This window comes from Cervus elaphus, chromosome 19 (genome assembly GCF_910594005.1).
Source record: "Cervus elaphus chromosome 19, mCerEla1.1, whole genome shotgun sequence".
NCBI classification, from domain to species: domain Eukaryota; kingdom Metazoa; phylum Chordata; class Mammalia; order Artiodactyla; family Cervidae; genus Cervus; species Cervus elaphus.
Window position 1 is genome coordinate 205,172 of NC_057833.1, and position 19,151 is coordinate 224,322.

The 19,151-nt window shown below is 44.2% G+C and overlaps 1 pseudogene; it reads left to right on the forward strand.

Moving 5' to 3' along the window:
- The first annotated feature begins 8,126 nt into the window (after positions 1-8,126).
- Positions 8,127-18,951, forward strand: LOC122675844 (annotated as a pseudogene).
- The last annotated feature ends 200 nt before the right edge of the window (positions 18,952-19,151 follow it).

Genomic DNA, 19,151 nt, shown 5'->3' on the forward strand with positions numbered 1-19,151 from the left:
GCAACCCATTCAAAGGTGCCTGACCTCATGTGAATGTCACAAGATTAAGAGAAGAAAGACCACAGGTTAATCAGGGCAACGCCCTCAATTCAGATGTTGGGGATCTCCAAGGGGCAAGACACACAGAGGTGAAGAGCAGACATGGGGTCTCTGGGCACAGGATCCAGACCCGTGTGGATGGGGTGAGACCCACACGGTTCCCGAACCCTGCATCTGGGGCCGCATGACTCTTGGTTAGGACGCCAGGTCCCTGATGGCTGGGACCCAAAGGCAGAAACGAGTGGGTTCCTGGAACCTCCTGGGTTCCTGGAAGCTTCTCTCATCCCAGAGAAGTCCTCCTCTCCTGCCCTTCGGTTCTCTCTGATACTAACTGTTTTGACAGCTGTCACGATAATGCTGAACACACTGCCTTGGTTCCAGTGGGCTCCGTTCTTTGTTTTCCCACTGAGGTGTTGAGAAAACACACCAGGCGCGGGGCTAGAAGACGAGGGGCAGGTCTGGTGTCTGCTGAGCAGGGACAGCCGACGGGAAGGTGATCACATAGCAACCTCACCTGCTGCCCGTTGGTTTTTTGCCTGATCCTTGTACCCTGGAATCAATTAGCCAGGTGAACCTGCCTCCCTACTCAAAATGAATGTGCTGGAAAACGAATAATTACCAAGTAGCCCACCTGAGGAGTCTCCATGAGCCTCAGGGCAGGTGAGCTTGGCAGGAGGAAAGACTAAGAGCCCTTACTGCAGCACTGACCCCTGGGAGGGCCATGGAACCCCACTCAGAGGAGGGCACATTACCCAAAGAAGCCCACCTCAGCTCCAGACCCCAGACCTCTGAGCACTGACATTCAGACACAGGCACGGAGTTTTCCAGGACGGAGGCCAGGCCCAGTCCGCACCCAGGTCTCCACGTCCTCGTGCACCAGAACATGGTCAGGTGTTAATATTCTCATTGCAGAAAGCAAGAAGTCTTGTCTAAACATAATCAGTGCAGACAAGATTGAAAAGTTCAAGTATTCATCCTTCAGACATGTTTGACTGTTTGTGACCACATGGACTGTAGCCCTCCAGCCTCCTCTGTCCATGGGATTCTGCAGGCAAGCATACTGGATACAGTTGCCATTCCCTTTTCCAGGGGAACTTCCCAATCCAGAGATGAAACCAGTTCTCTTGCACTGCATGCAGATTCTTTACCATCTAAGCCACCAGGGAAATTCCTAGACAAGACAGAGAGGTCTAAATCTACCATGCAGACAGAACTTAGCCAGGTTTAAACTAGAGTTAAGTTGCTCTCCTGGAGGCACAGGTCATACACATGCAGGGTCTCTCATCATTGGACAGCGGCCTCACCCTCAGGTGGGAACTAGCAAGTAAGTTTCTCAAAGAAAAAATCATCACTGGCTCCCACATGTCACCCACATCAGGAAACCGAAAGAATCTTTGTCATTAAACACTTTAACAGGCAAAACAAAACTGTTACCAGTATCTTTGGCCATGTGGTGGTCAGGATCCAGGGAAGATCCGGGCATTTCTTAGAGTTGAGTCCAGTGTGTTGTAAAGACAGACAGACAGTGCCCTGATTCCTTCTCCCATGCTTCCAGCAGGAGGCAGCCACACTGGAAGCCTTCTAGAAAAGGATACTCTTTATCAGAATTAAAATTGTTGAAATGGAAAGCATACTAGTTAGTCTTTGCCAACCTAAAATATTCTTCAAACCTTGGCCCTCAGATCTTTGCAGTTCCCACTGGTTCCTTTGTATTCAGATTGTCAGGGTAGAAACAGTCCATTGTTTCAAATTGGTTTCTTTTAATTCTGTTATTTGCTATTATATGAATGAAAGGTCACACTTGAAAAAATATATAAGAAAATTCTTGCAAAAAAAAATTGAGTCAAGGAGCCCATAAGCTGTATGAACTCTGTCTTCTAATAGTTTCAATTTCAAAGACTGAGGGCAGGAGGAGAAGGGGATGACAGAGGAGGAGATGGTTGGATAGCATCACCAACATAATGAACATGAGTCTGAGCAAACTCTGGTAGATGGTGAAGGACAGGGAAGCCCAGCATGCTGCAGTCTATGGGGTTGCAAAGGGTTGGACATGACTGAGCAACTGAACATCAAGCTTCAATTTTCTGCCTGGAGAAACCTGATAAAATAGGCACCCTGATTTTTTCAATTCTCTGTTTAAACTCTGCTAAAATGAAATTGATATTCATATCAACATGTAAGAGTTTCTGAGTTTTAAGATGTCACATCAAGGTAAGAGATGCTGGTGAGAATAGAACGCTGCTGGTGGGCAAAACGTTCTTCAAATAAAGCTCTGTTTCAAACTGGATTTAAATACAACACTACATGGGTACATGAAGTATGAACCAAGGGCCTAAATATAGAAGGCAATATGTAAAAACAAATTTGATATCCCATATGTGAGAGTAAAAGCTACTGGTTTTTGCAGTAGTCATGTACAGATGTGAGAGTAGGACCACAAAGAAGGCAGAGCACTGAAGAACTAATGCTTTTGAACTGTGGTGCTAGAGAAGACTCTTGAGAGTCCCTGGGTCTGCGAGGAGATCAAACCAGTCCATCCTAACGGAAATCAGTCCTCAACATTCATAGGAAGGACTGACGCTGAAACCAAAGCTCCAATCCTTTGGCTCCATGATGTGAAGAGCTGACCCACTGGAAAAGACCCTGATGCTGGGAAAGGTTGAAGGCAAATAGAGAAGGGGATGACAGAGGAAGAGATGGTTGGATGGCATCACTGACTCAACTGTCATGAATTTGAGCAAGCTTCGGGAGTTGGTGATGGGCAGGGATTCCTGGCGTGCTGCAGCCCATGGGGTCACAAAGAGTCAGACACAACTTAGCCACTGAACAGCAACTACAACAACATGAGAGTGAATGTTTCTTGTCAAACCTGCAGTTGGTACGCACACATTGGTTTAGAACACTCTCCAACACAGATTGTCTCTAAGCTGATGAAGTGTGTCACAAGTGTATGAACCAAAAGATAATGGATTCACTCCAGGATGGAATAGAATGTTACTTTGAACAGTCTGTAAAACTTACAGAGTCTGTAATCCACTCAAGATTTCAAATAATAAAACATTCAACTGAAATTTAAAGCCTCTTGGAAAGTTGCATCCTATCTATGAAAACATTCCATAGATTTGTTTTCATAATCATTTTTCACAGTGATAACACTTTAACTCTTCAGTTGCTGATATTATTACCAAGATGAACTTGTCCTCATGGGTGTGGGAGATGAAGTGGATCCATTGTGATTGCTCCTGTTCAAATGACTCTCGCAATTTCTAATTATGTTCTATATCCACAATGTTTATTTTTACATCCATCGAAGTCTACTTCTCAGATCTTTATGTACACCAAACAATAGATATCTGGTGAGTTCAGATTATATTAAACACTCTTTCCATAACTTTTCCAATGTCAATTGAATCAGAACAAGGTGAAGCAAGGAGAAATGTTGAAGTTTTAAATGATCTCTAAGGACCCTAAAAAAAAAAAAAATTAGAAATCGTAACCATTACTGGTCTATACAAAAGAATCACAATGTGTCTTTTTCATGAAATTGCAACAATTGACTAAGGAGAGTTGCAACAAGTTGGAGTTATGCTTGATTTGAATTGAAACAGTTTGGATGTGGGCATAAGAGGATATATAGGGTGATACATACTTAAGGAGGTAACAAGTATGAATCCAAAAATTTTAAGGTGTACTTTGTAAACAAAGGTGAAACATTTAACTTGTTTTCACTATCTGGCCCTTCCAGACTTTGCCATCATGTACTGACTCCCCTGTGGACTTGTTGGTTTAATGCCTTCAGATTAAAACTAGTCACATGCATCTTGCTTAGCTATGTTCTCTTTGTTGGAAAATGTTTATGTTTCTCTCTCCTAGTATGCTCTTATAAATGCCACTATCTGTATCACTTATTTTGTCTATAAGGTGGTCTCCTTCATTGTCCACTGTGTAACCATCCTCCACTGTGTAACCATAGATATTTACATGTCTATCTTTATATAGACATACCTATGTCTATATGTGTCTATAAAAGATATTTATATCTGTATATACATAGATAGTTATGTCTATATGTACATATATATTTATATGTCTATGTATATAGATATTTATGTCTCTATGAACCTAGGTATTTATACATCTATGTACCTAGAATGTATATTACTTTTTTTCCCATTTATTTTTATTAGTTGGAAGTTAATTACTTTACAATATTGTAGTGGTTTTTGTCATACATTGACGTCAATCAGCCATGGATTTACATGTATTCCGCATCCCGATCCCCCCTCCCACCTCCCTCTCTACCTGATCCCTCTGGGTCTTCCCAGTGCACCAGGCCCGAGCACTTGTCTCATGCATCCAACCTGGGCTGGTGATCTGTTTCACCCTAGATAATATACATGTTTTGATGCTGTTCTCTTGAAACATCCTACCCTCGCCTTCTCCCACAGAGTCCAAAAGTCTGTTCTGTACATCTGTGTCTCTTTTGCTGTTTTGCATAGATAGTTATGTCTATATGTACATATATATTTATATGTTTATGTATATAGATATTTATGTCTCTACGAACCTAGGTATTTATACATCTATGTACCTAGAATGTATGTCTATGCATATAGACATTTGTATATCTATGTACCTAGACATTTATATCTCTATCTGGACATTTACGTATCTAAGTACCTAGATATTTACATTTATGTACACTTATGTATATACAAATAGATGTCTTACCAGTATAACAGGGCCTGTAGAAAAGGGAACACTCCTACAAAAAGACCTGACTCTGCAACTGAACAACAAAAGAGAAAATACACTCGGTTCAACTGCCACCAACAACACATGGTATATCAATGTTACTACAATATGAAATAAAGGTTACTTTAAAAAAATAATGCTTAGGGGGACTTCCCTGCAGTCAGTGGTGAAGATTCTGTGCTTCAAATGCAGGGGGCGAGGGTTCGACACTTGGTCGGGGAACTAAAAATCCCACATGCCACATGGCACGCCAGTAAATAAAAAAAAAAAAATATATTACAATAAATAAATAAGAAAGTTCAGAAAGAATACACAAGCTTTTGGGTGTTTCTTCAGGTACATTCCATATTGAATTACAGTCTTGAGTTAAAACTTAAAAGTTTCAACTTTCAAGGTAATCACAACTGGGCATGAAAAAGTCCTGACGCCTTGTGGCCATTCCCTGCAATAGCAACGTTAAAACATGCTTATGAGAACATTTCATGCAAAGATGGGCTCAGTAAAGGACATAAATGGTATGGACCTAACAGAAGCAGAAGATATTAAGAAGTGGTGGCAAGAAAACACAGAAGAACTGTACAAAAACGATCTTCATGAACCAGACAGTCATGATGGTATGATCACTCATCTAGAGCCTGACATCCTGGAATGTGAACTCAAGTGGCCTTAGGAGACATCACTGCAAACAAAGCTAGTAGAGGTGATGGAATTCCAGTTGAGCTATTTCAGATCCTAAAAGATGATGCTGTGAAAGTGCTGCAATCAATATGCCAGCAAATTTTGAAAACTCAGCAGTGGCCACAGGACTGGAAAAGGTCAGTTTTCATTCGAATCCCAAAGAAAGACAATGCCAAAGAATGCTCACACTACTGCACAATTGCACTCATCACATACACTAGCAAAATAATGCTCAAAATTCTCCAAGCCAGGCTTGAGCAATACATGAACTGTGAACTTCCAGATCTTCAAGCTGGTTTTAGAAAAGGCAGAGAAACCAGAGATCAAATAGCCAACATCCACTGGATCATCAAAAAAGCAAGAGAGTTCCAGAAAAAATATCTATTTCTGCTTTACTGACTATGCCAAAGCCTTTGTGTGGGTCACAATAAACTGTGGAAAATTCCCAAAAGATGGGAATACCAGACCACCTGACCTGCCTCTTGAGAAATCTGTATGCAGGTCAAGAAGCAACAGTCAGAACCAGACATGGAACAACAGACTGGTTCCAAATCAGGAAAGGAGAATATCAAGGCTATATATTGTCACCCTGCTTATTTAACTTCTATGCAGAGTACACCATGAGAAATACTGGGCAGGATGAAGCACAAGCTAAATTCAAGATTGCCAGGAGAAATATCAGCAATGCAGATGGCACAACCCTTACGGCAGAAAGTGAAGAAGAACTAAACAGCCTCCTGATGAAAGTGAAAGAGGAGAGTGAAAATGTTGGCTTAAAGCTCAACATTCAGAAAACTAAGATCATGGCATCTGGACCCGTCACTTCATGGCAAATAGATGCGGAAACAGTAGATGACATTATTTTGGAGGGCTCCAAAATCACTGCAGATGGTGACTGCAGCCATGAAATTAAAAGATAGTTACTTCTTGGAAGAAAAGTTATTACCAACCTAGACAGTATTTTAAAAAGCAGAGATGTTACTTTGCTAACAAAGGTCTGTCTAGTCAAGGCTATGGTTTTTCCAGTGGTCATGTATGGATGGGAGAGTTGGACTATAAAGGAAACTAAGTGCTGAAGAATGGATGCTTTTCAACTGTGGCGTTGGAGAAGACTCAAGAGTCCCTTGGACTGCAAGGGGATCCAACCAGTCCATTCTAAACGAGATCAGACCTGAGTGTTCATTGGAAAGACTGAGGTTGAAGCTGAAACTCCAAAGCTTTGGCCCTGATGTGAAGAGCTGACTCATTTGAAAAGACCCTGATACTGAGAAAGATTGAGGGCAAGAGGAGAAGAGGACGACAGAGGATGAGATGGTTGGATGGCATCACAGACTCAGTGGACACGAGTTTGGGTAAACTCCGGGAGTTACTGATAGACAGGGAGGCCTGGCATGGTACAGTCCATGGGGCTGCAAAGAGTCAGACACGACTGAGTGATTGAGTTGAACTGATAAGGGGAAAGAATATGAAGAAGAATAGATATCTATATCTATATCAAGAATAGATATCTATATGTATACCAGACCAGCTGGAATGTAAGGGATGCTGATGGTGACTGGTTCTGACTCTCAAGACTTCAAGCAACTGAAGCTTGGAGTCTCCCACAGCCCAAGACCCTTAATGAACATGCCTGTAAGTTAAAGTGTTAGTCACTCACTCATGTCTGACTCTTTGCAACCCCATGGACCACCAGCCTCCTCTGTCCATGGGATTCTCCAGGCAAGAATACTGGAGTGGACTGCCCTGCCCTCCTCTTGGGATCTTCCTCATTTAGGGGTTGAATCCGGGTCATCAGCTATGCAGAGATTGTTTACCATCTGAGTCACCATAGAAGCCGGAACATGCCTGTACTCATAGATTAAAGCTTACCCAACTTTGTGGTTTACAGAGACCCTGCTCTGGAAAGCTCCATGGTGTTCTCCAGAGTTCTGCAAGTAATACACTTTTCCTTCCCATGAGCTTGAGCTGGGTTGTACCTTCTGGTTCTACACCCACCAAGAGGTAAACTCACTTTTCTGGTAACATTTCTCCATCCAGACTCCCAACCACCACTTGACATTAATTCTACCGTCACTCGCTTTGCTTCCAATACATGAAAATCACATTATTTTTCTGTGAGCAAAGCTACCTAAGGGCCAGAAACAGTGTCCTTATTTTATCTTGTGAAGCCAGTAGGTGTCAGGCAAACTCAGCTCAGTGGATCCACAGTCCTCCAGATCGATGCCTCGGCTTACAGAAAACACTTACAGGCTTTGAGGTTTTACTTATACCTCATTTCTGAAGGCTGCTCATACCTACATTAAATATACAGTGGCTCATCAGTGCCACTTCCACTTTCAGGTTAAAAATCCTCCAAGTTTTTTCTAACATCCTTATTCCGCGCGTTGTGTTTAAATCTTTGACCACACGGTGTTTATCTTGTGTCTCATCAGAATGTAGCTAATTACACGGTTTTCCCTTGAATAATGCAGTACTCACCACATAAGAGTTCTTGCCAAAACTGGATTTGACAAGGTACGGCACAGGGGGACCTAGGATAAACTCCGGGAGCACAGTTACAGTCTGGTGGAGCCGATATAACAGTTGAGGGCACTGGAAGGAAACATTCAGCCTGAGGACAACCCGCCCACTTGAGGATCCAGGCCTAAGCGGCCATGCCTGAAAACAAAGAAACCAGCCAAGAGGCGCCTGCGCGCTGGAGGCTTGACAGACACGCCCACAGAGCAGCCAATCCCCGAGTGGTGGGGCGGGGCCTCCATCGCGATCCGCACCCTCCGGGCGCCTATTGGCCAGACTGCCTCAGTCACAACGCCGATTGGTCGCTTGTGCCTGACAGGGTACAGGCAGGCTGCTGGCCCTTCACTTCACCTCAGCGCCCAAGGACTGGACTTCGCTGAACCTCTATAGTGCTCCTGGGGACAGGGTGGGCAGCGCGGCAGGACAGCAGGGAGGCTGATGGGAACGCGCCCTGCGCAGCCCTAATAAACCCTTAGCCTGATGGCTGCAAATTCCAGGGTGGGAGGCCCGAAGTCCTGTCAACTTTGAGTAACCTGAGTCCTAATCTGAAGGGGGCTTGCATCTCGTCAGCTTCAGGGATTACAAGTCCCTTCACCCACAGAAACACTGAATCCCCTAGTGCTGTGACCCTCAAATACCTAGATTAACCCCAGTTCCCCTCAGCCTGAGGCACCCTAAAAATACCACCCGCAGAGACACCAAATTTCCTCAACCTCGCAGAACCTGAATACCTCCGCCTGCGAGCTCTTAAAACTCTTCCTCCTCAAGACCCTAACTGTCCTGCCTGTTGGAGACATAAAGTCCCTTAATAAGAAACCCCCGATTTCCTCAGCCTCACAGATCCCAAGTTTTCTCACCCTGTGCATTCTACATCAGCCAAAAGATCCCCAGTCCCGTCTGTCTGAGGACCCCAGTTACTTCAGCCTGTGGGACCCAAATCTCCTCAAGCCGGGTGACTTGTTCCTTAGACATAGAACCTACATTATGCCCAGATTTTTCTGAGTCCCCAGGAGGAGATCCTCAAAACCCTTCTTGGAGAAACATTCCCTCTGCTTCATTGGAACAGAGCCCTGATTTCAGCCTGACCCCAGTCCAACAGTTAGGGGTTTCCAGGTCTCCTCAAGAATCCCTCCATCACCCACAGACACATCCCTCCTAGTGCCTTCCCTCAGAGGGGCTGAATTGTAGGGGGACCAAAGAAACCAAATCTAGTTCACATTAGGCTGGTCTGTCATATCTAGTCAGGATCCGTCCATCCCACGAATACCCTCACCCTGACTTTCCCCTCACCTTCCTGCCCTGGACACTACACCCAAGGCAGACAGACCAGGCTCTGGACACTGGTCTGGGCTGTCTCAGCACCTTCTTCTTCCACAGGCACCTTGGCCTTGAGCACTCCAATGGCCATGAGGCTGAACAGGTCTCCAGAGGAGAGCACTGAGGGAGATGCCGTGAGAACAGAGTGGAGGCCCACGGTGAGAGGTGGAGGCGGCAAACCTGGGCTCTAAGCCAGCTCTATAGGAAGGACATGGTGCTGGTCCCTGAAGCACCACAGACTGCTTGCCTGGCCAGCTGAGTGAACTTCCCTGTGACTGTACACAGGATGGGAATGCCTGGTCCTGTCTGAGATGGTGGCGTGGAGTGGGACAAAACAGGACACTAGCTTCATCAACTGCTCTGTGTCCAGGGAGAGTTAGGAAAATGCTCAGTGTTTGTTCAGTTAAGCAGGACACAGTCGGGAAGGAAAGTCTTCATCCCTGTCTCACACAGACCATCCAGTAGCTTCAGGCTACTCCCTGCACAAAAGGTGGAGGAGAAAGCTCAGCTCTAAGGTCTGACTTAGATTAGTAAATCACTTATGAAATCTATTATTTTCCTTAGGCCACAGATGCTTTCAAAGACATCTCCATATACTTCTCCAAGGAAGAATGGGAAGAGATGGGAGAATGGGGAAAAATCAGATATAGGAATGTGAAAAGAAACTACGAAGTGCTGATTGCTATAGGTAACAGGAAGTGCTGGGTGCCTGTGAGCCTGGGAAACATGAAACAGGTCTTCACCCTCAGTGTTCACTTGGCCCGCTCTTAGGTGGCTTCATCTGCTCACAGTTCCCTTTTGTGTGGAGACTAAACTGGAGGAAATGTTTACAATTCTGCACCAGAGGGAGGTTGACCCTGCAAGGCAGAGCTCACCTCTTGCCTTATTCTAGATTCTCCCAGCCCATCCTACAGATTTCCTTGACTTTGTGACACTTTCCATTGCTTCTATGCTTTGTTTCTCCTTCTTAGAGCAAATATTTTGCTTCTTTCCAGGTTTCAGAGCCACTCGACTGGATTTCATGCATCACCACAGGCAGGTCGTCAAACCCCAGGTAGATGACACTGAGGATTCTGATGAAGAATGGACACCAAGGCAGCAAGGTGAGAGGCCAGGAGGATTTGGAGGTGTCTTCCTGAAACCAGCCTAGGCTTAGGTCTCAACTACATCTCAGCCATTAGCAAAGAAAACATAATTTTCAGCGTTCTGAAGTCGTTGTGGCCAAATATTTACATAAGCCTGAATGAAAATGAATGTATAGATATTCCAGTGTAATTCTCAAAAGTTTTATGGTTAAAATTTATCATTCTTTTTATTTTATTATTTTTTTATCATTCTTCTTAAAAAGAATTATATTTGCTGAACATTCTTAGTGAAAAGCAGTTAAAGAAACCTTAAAAATAAATTCACCAAACAGATTTAATACTAATCTCATTAGTTATTGGATTAAATCTCTTAGAAAAGGAAATGATTAACATACTATGTCAAGATACATTATTTATTTATGTCTATAAAACAAAACCCATGATCTTCTTAGCCTAAGGTTAAACTAATTCTTTATTTTGTTTCTGGGAAAGGGTTGAGAGGACTATTTATTTTCCATGATCTTTCCCACATTTCACTGACCAGCGATGACATCAGGTAAATAAAATGAAGTACACTTATTATAAAATAGAAGTGAGCAGCTCACTTCCTCTTCTGCTGCTGAAACAGTTTAGAAGAGTTAATCTGCCTAGACTGGAGAAAGCAATTTAGATAGTTCTATGATTCTCCATCTATGGATTTCTGTTCTCCCAGATTTTTAAAAATTATTTATTTAGTTTTGGCTGCACTGGGTCTTCATTGCTGTCCATGGGCTTTCTCTGGTTGAGGTCAGTGTCTTCTCGTTGCAGAGCACATGCAGGCTCTGTAGTTTGTGACACACAGGCTCAGCTGCCCCGCAGAAAGTGGAATCTTCCTGGACCAGCCATCGAACCTGTGTCCTCTGCATTGGCAGGCAGATTCTCATCCACTGTGCACCAGGGAAGTCCCTCTGTTCCCTTAGGTTATTAATACTAGTGAAAGGGACATGAAAACAAACATTAGGTTGTCTGCAAAGGTTTTGACATAAGGAGAGATTCTTCATAGGGAATACATACGCCTCGGTTCACCATACACCTGCACGTCTTTATTTACCTTTTTAACAATTTCTGAGTGTATGGCACACTGTTGCTAACTATGTGCACGTTAGTATTAGTGGCCATAGTGCTAATGGCTCAGTCATATCTGACTCTGCCTACCCATAGACTGTAGCCCACCAGGCTCCTCTGTCCGTGGGATTCTCTAGGCAAGAATCCTGGTGTGGGTTGCCATCTCCTGCTCCAGGTGATCTTCCCAACCCAGGGATTGGGCATGCATCTGTTGCATCTCCTGCATTGCAGGTGGATTTTTTACCGCTGAGCCACCGGGGATATACATACACATTGCTGTACAACAAATCTGTAGAAATGTTACATCTTGCGTGACTGAAGCCCTAACACACTGAGTAACAATTCTCCAATCCTTCCTCCTCACAGCCCTTGGCAACCACGATTATATTTTCTGTTTCCATGGATTTGATTAATTTAGATACCTCATAGAAGTGGAATCAGGCAATATTTGTCTTTTTTGATTGGTTCATTTCACTTAGTAAAATATCATCAAGGCCCATCCATGATGTAGCATGTGACAGAATTCGTTTTTAAGGCTTCAAAACATTCCATTGTGTGCATGTGGATATAATAGTTATAACATATATCTTATATATACTCTTTATCTTTTATCCACCAAGGAATATTTAGATTGCTTACACATCTCTCCCATTGGGAATAATGCGGCAATGACCGTACATGTGCCCACTATTTATTCAATGTCTTGCTTTCAATTCTTTATGGAAATACACTTTTGAGTGGGATTGCTAGATCATACAGCAGTTCTAACTTTCTGTGGAAACTCCATACTGTTTTCTAGAAAGCCTCCAACATTTTACATTGCCAACAATAGTGTATAAGGGTTCCAGTTTCTCCATATCCTTACCAAGCTTGCTATTGTCTTCTTAGACATATTGCCCATCACAGAAGGTTTCAGTTTGTATTTCCCTATTGATTAGTAATATTGAGCATCTTTTCATATGTTTGTTGGCCATTTGTGTATTTTCTCTGGAGAAAAGTCTATTCAATTCCTTCTCTCACTGTTAGTCAGCTCACACTGCCATAACAAAACAGACTGCATTCCTTAAACCACAGAAATTTGTTTTCTTACAATGCTGGAGCATGGAAATTTGATATCAAGGTGCCATCATGGTCAATCAGGTTCTCTTCCTGGCTTATAGGTAGCCTTCATACGGGTGGGTGTATGCTTATTAACCCCTTATCAGATGCATATTTTACAAATATTTTCTACTATCCTGTAGGTGGCCTTTTCAACTCTGTTCAGTGTCCTTTGCCGCACAGAGGCTTTAAGATTAATCTCATTTGTCTATTTTTACTTTGTTACTAATACTTGTGCCCTTGGCACCATATCTAAGAAATCATTGCTGATTCAGTGTCGTGAAGCTTCACCCTTGTTTTCTTCTAAGAGTCTTATCAAGTCTTGCATTTAGGTCTTTAATCCATTCTGAATTGATTTTTCTTCAAGATGTAAGATGTTCACTATTTTGCATATGGTTATTTTGTTTGGCCAGCACCTTTCTTTACAGGGATTAAACTTTCCCCATTATCTTGACACCCTAGATGAAGATCATTAGACCATGTATCCAAGAGTTTATTTCTGGCTGTCTATTCTGTTCCATTGATTGACATATCTGCCTTTATGCCAGCCAGCTTCCTCAGTGGCTCAGCAGGTGAAGAATCTGCCTTCAGTGCAGGAGACACAGGAGATGCAGGTTCACTCCATGGGTTAAGAAGATCCCCTGGAGAAGCAAATGGCAACCCTGTCCAGTATTCTTGCCTGAGAAATCCCCTGGACAGAGGAGCCTGGTGGGCTACAGTCCAAAAGGTCACAAAAAGTCAAGAAGACTGAGTGACTAAGCACACAGTTTTTGCCAAATCTACACTCTTGGTTCCTGTACCTTTGTAGTATGTTCTGAAATCAGAGGCCTCCAACTTTGCTGTTCTTGCTAAGATTGCTTTGCTGTTCTTGCTAAGATTGCTTTGCCTATTTGGGGTGCTCTGAGTTTCCTTGTTAACTGTTGGATGGATTTTCTATATCTGAAAAAAAAATTCCATTGGGATTTTAATAGGAATTGCATTGAATCTTTAAATTGCTTTGGGTAGTATGAACAGCTTAATAATATTAAGCCTCCAAATCCATAAACACGAGACACCTATCTATTTATTTATGTCAGATTCCTTTCAGCAATATTTTGTAGTTTTCAACATATAAGTCTCTCATCTCCTTAAGTTTATTTCTAATTACTTCATTCTTTTCAATGCTATTATAAATAAGATTATTTGTCCAGTGGCTAAGACTCCACATTCCCAATGCAGATAACTTGGGTTCAGTTCCTAGTCAGGGAACTAGTTCCCACATGCCGCAACAAAGACCTGGCACAAACAAATAAATAAAAATAAATATTTTTTTTAATATAGCTCTTGACTACAGCTTTAAAAAAAATAAAAAATAAATAGGATTGTTCTCTTATTTTTCTTTGTGGAATGGTCATTCTTCATGCATGGAAAGATATTAGAATGTTGATTTTGTACCGTGCAACTTTCTGTGCAGGTTTTGTGTGTGTGTGGATTTAAAGATTTTTCTCACATAAAACCATGCCCCTGTGAACAGACATAATTTTACTTCTTTGTTTCCAAATGGAAGCCTTTTGTTTCCATTTCTAACCTAAAGCCCTGGCTAGGACTTCTAATATTATGGTGAACAGAAATGTTGATAATGGGCATCCTTGCCTTTTTTTCTTGATCTTTTTCACTGATGACTATGATGTTAGAGGTAGACTTTCAATATATGACCTTTATTATATTGCAGTCACTTCCTCCTATTTCTACAGTGTTGAGTACGATTGTCATGAAAGACTAGTAAATTTATTACATTATGAACATCAGATGAGGCACAGATGAAGTTTCATATTTTTTTTAATTTTAAGAAAATTATATAATGCTCCCAGTGGAATCATGGGAGTTGATGATACAGAATTATTTTCCATTCCTCCTTTGGTAATCATTGTCTTTGTCACTCTCTGGCTTAGAATTAAGTGTCCTTAATTAGAATACCCAGAGTTTGGAAACATTTTCCAACCAAAAAACTGATTCTCATCTTTTTTTAGGTAAACCTTCTTCGATGGCCTTCAGAGTGGAGCACAGTAAACACCAGAAGGTGAGTATTTCCCAAATCCTGTTGCCAAAATGTCCTCCTCATGGATCCAGTCACAGGTGAGAATAGGAGAAAACACAGAGATCCTGGAGACGGCTGCCTTCCTGCCCTGAATCTTTAGCACACTGTCTGATATCATCACCATCTTTACAGTTAGTAAGAACACAGTTAGGAAGCTTACCGTGTGGTCCGACTGGCAGTTGAATCCATGCAGGCTGAAGAGCACCAATGACTGCAGAGGGAAATAGCTCTTCTATTGCTTCCTACCAAAAAAAAGAAAGAAAGAGGAAAGCTTGTAACTCTTTCTCTGACACTCAGATCACCAAAGGGAGGAACTGCTATGAGTATGTGGATGGAAAGGACACGTCTTGGGCCAACTGGATGAGGTGAGTGCAGTGAGTCTGCAGTGTATAGATGTTGATACTCCCTCCATCCCACGCCCCTTTCTTTCTCAACCTGGCTCCCTCAATAGCTTTCACATATTCTTTCCTCTTTTCCCTCCATATCATGTTCTTTCATTTCAAAAGACATTAGAATGAAGGAAATAAAAATATGGCATGTGCCATCAAAATACAAGCCTACATGCTGAACAAAACTGGGGTACTTGAAAACAACTTGAGGAGTCTAGATTCACCAGGGACACTTTAACTCACTTAATTGACACTTACCAAGCACTTTATGTTTCAGTTTAGACAGTGAACTTCATTACTGAAGCAGATCACACAACCCATATCCTCTTGGAGAACATACTCCAGACAGACATTAGCCAACTGATTTTAGGAACAGTAACCTTAATTTTTCTCTCTTTGAGTAACTGCACAGTGCCAGGATAACCTAACATGGGAGACCTTGAGTCCATGTGGGCAACAACCTCCCCAGGCTTGGTTCCAGTGAGAGTGGGCCCTGAGGCCTGGGAAGGAATGGGGGGCAGGATGGCCATGAGCAGGGACATTCTCTGAGGGCCTCTCCTTTCATCAGGACAGGCAGACAGTGAACAAACTATTACTGTTCCTTGTCTCAAGCTATGTCAGTGCTCTCTCCAAGTTTCCATGGGAGGGGGTGGGCAAGTGAATATGACTCTGGATACACATGGGGAGATTAGAGGAAAGCCTCAGGAGAGAAGGCAGGCTGGGGTGAGTGCTGAGGGCTGTGTGCTAGCCGAGGAGCACCAAGTCTTGTGAATGAAAGAGAACTTAATTCAGAGTTTAGAGGAGCTGGAGGTCACCAGCTTCATGGACAGTCCAGGTGGAGACGAGTCTGGAACTGAACTCTGGAAAATGGCTAATTAGGTAAGGAGAGAAAAGCATTCCAGCCAGGAAGAGGACTGGAAACAGGATCTGAAAATGGGAATTCACATGGCCTGGTCGAAGGTGTGAACAGAAGGTCCACATGAAGGGCGGCCTCAGAGTCGGAAGGCAAGGAGCCGGGCATGGTCCAAAAGTGGAGGGCACTCATCACCTGAGGTTTCTTTCCTTTTCCCTGCCTCGACCCCAGGTATGTGAACTGTGTCCAGGACGATAAGGAGCAGAACCTGGTGGCCTTCCAGTATCACAGGAAGATCTTCTACCGAACCTGCCAGGTGGTCAGGCCGGGCTGTGAGCTGCTGGTCTGGTATGGGGACGAGTATGGCCAGGACCTTGGCATCAAGAGGGACAGCAGGGGGAAAAGCAAGCTCACGTCCGGGAGAGGTGAGTGCCACCCCTCTTCCAGCACCCCACCCCATCCTGAGGAGCCTCCCTGGGCTGATTCCAAAGCAGAGTACAATCCAGTCTAAAGTCAGTCAAGTCGTCATTAATATGCCTCAGAATTTGATTCATTTCATACGACTGTTAGTAAAAAATTTTATTTTAAAAATGCTAGTTCTAATGTTCAATATTTCATGCAAAAAATATGTAACATCACCTTCTGCTGAAAGGCTTAGAAGCAAAATGAAAGTTTTCTAGCACCTATCAGCTCTCTCCCCTTTACCTGTTTCTTCCTCATTTCCTCCCATTTCTAAGCAACACATGTACAGTGATGCGCATTCAGTTACTGTTCCAGTTTGTTGTCATGTGAGTTCACACTCTGTGCCAGACGGGGCTCCACACACGGAAACAGACAGAACCACTGCCCTGGGGCAGCAGGGGCTTCATACCAGACAGGGGCTGGTGCTCTGAGGAAAACCAGCGCAGGGAACGTGCCTCGGGTCAGCGTGAGCAGAGGGTGGGGTGTGGCGCAGGACGGTGGGGCAGGGTCTCTGCAGAGATAACGCCTGCGGGAAAGGATTCCAGGCAGGGGAGCAACCAGTGCCTCAGACCCAGGGCCGGGAAGAGAGGCCAGGCCAGGGGTCGCAGGAGGAAGCACAGAGGGAAGGGAAGGAGGCTGGACGGGACACGGAAGCCTCAGGGCCTGTGTCCACGTGCAGGCCCCAGGGGTCCTCCTGGGTGACACAGAACAACCGTGAGGCTTTCAGCTGCAAGCAGCATGTTCTTTGTTCTGTGACGATGCTTTGGTTCACTTTTGGGAAGAGACAGCAGCGGTGAGTCCCTTCAGAAGTCAGTTCATTGCCAGACATGAGGGGAGAGTGGGCTAGCTTAATATGCTTGGGAGTGAGGCTGTGAAGAGTCTGGCTGGAGATGTATTTTTAAACAGGGCTTACTACTGCATGTTAAATGGACTAAGCCTGGATGAAACAAATGAGGTATGAGTACTGGTGAGGCTTAAGAAAGGATATGCTTTTATTTTATAATTTATGGGAAACTGAGAGAGGAGCAATTTGTGAACCATTTGGGGCAGCAGGAGCCAGAGACCTGTAGTCAGTGGGACCTGGGCCGCTCGGTCTCATCCAGTCTCAAACCCACTTCCTGCAGAGATTGGCACAAAGGCTGCTCTTGAACAAGGAGCCATAAATTCAGCTTTACTCACACCTGCTCTAACCACCCCCTGTGCTGCCTCCCATATGCAGAGAACTCCAGGCCAGGCGCCCCTAACTTAATAGACCCTTTCCCCTCACAGTGAGACTCTCAGGAGATTCCACCTAAGTCATCAAGTCTTATCTCTCAGTAGGGTAAATACCTGTGGCTACTGTGATATGATTTTTCCGATAATTACACGCAGAGAAAGTCCCTGCAGATCCATCTCTATCAGGAGAGACGCTGCCTCTGATGCTGCTGGAAGGTCCCTATCTGGATGATATGTAGAAAAGGCCCTTGACACCAGCTTCCTGGATTTCTGTAGATGTAGAGAATAAGAGTGAAATGGAAAAGTGGACTGTAAAGACACACTCGATGGGAGACAAATCCTGCCCTGTCAACACTTAGATGATTACTGGGGAGGGCCTGACCATGGCAAACCAGCTACCTGACCAAAAGCTTCCTCTTTCAGCAGAACCGAAACCCAAGATCCACCCATGTGCCTCCTGCTCTCTGGCCTTCTCCAGTCAGAAATTCCTCAGCCAACACATCAAACGCAGTCACCCCTCTCAGACCCTCCTGAGCCCATCTGAAAGAGACCTCCTCCAACCAGAGGATCCCTGCCCAGGCAATCAAAATCAGCGATATTCAGATCCACACAGCCCGAGCGACAAACCTGAGGGTCAGGAGGCCAAGGACAGATCCCAACCTTTGCTCAAAAGCATAAGGCTGAAAAAGATTTCAAGGGCCTCTTCCTACTCACCCAGAGGATGAATGGGGAGTTCTGTGGTGCATGAGCTAATAACAGAAGAGCCCAGCACAAGCCAGAAACTGAATCCAGAGGACAAATTATTCACGGGGGCAGGGGTCTCAAGGATTATGAAAGTCAAGTATAGAGAGTGTGGGCAAGGCTCCAAGGACAGGTCAAGTCTCATCACACACAAGAGGACACACACAGGCTAGAAGGGCTATGTTTGCGGGGAGTGTGGGCTAAGCTTCCAACACGGGTCAAATTTCATCAGATACCAGAGGACACACAGGAGAGAAGCCCTATGTTTGCAAGGAGTGTGGGCGAAGCTTCAGTCAGAAGTCAGTCCTCATCAGACACCAGAGGACACACACAGGGGAGAAGCCCTATGTTTGTGGGGAATGTGGGTGAAGCTTCAGTGATCAGTCAAATTTCATCTCACACACGAGGACACACACAGGGGAGAAGCCCTATGTTTGCAAGGAGTGTGGGCGAAGCTTCAATCGGAAGTCCCCCCTCATCACCCACCAGAGGACACACACAGGGGAGAAGCCCTATGTTTGTGGGGAGTGTGGACAAAGCTTCAGTCAGAAGTCCCATCTCATCATGCACCAGAGGACACACACAGGAGAGAAGCCGTATGTTTGCAGGGAGTGTGAGTGAGTCGTGACCAACAAACCACATCTAGCCACAGGAGGATTACTGAAGCCACCCCATGCCTCAGCTCTAAGGGGACCTCAGAGGAAGTCTATGACCCATTACTGTCCTGAAGAGTATGAGAAGAGACTTCCCAAGTGGTCCAGTGGCCAAGACTCCAATGCACGTTCAATACCTGATTGGGGAACTAGATCCCACATGCTGCA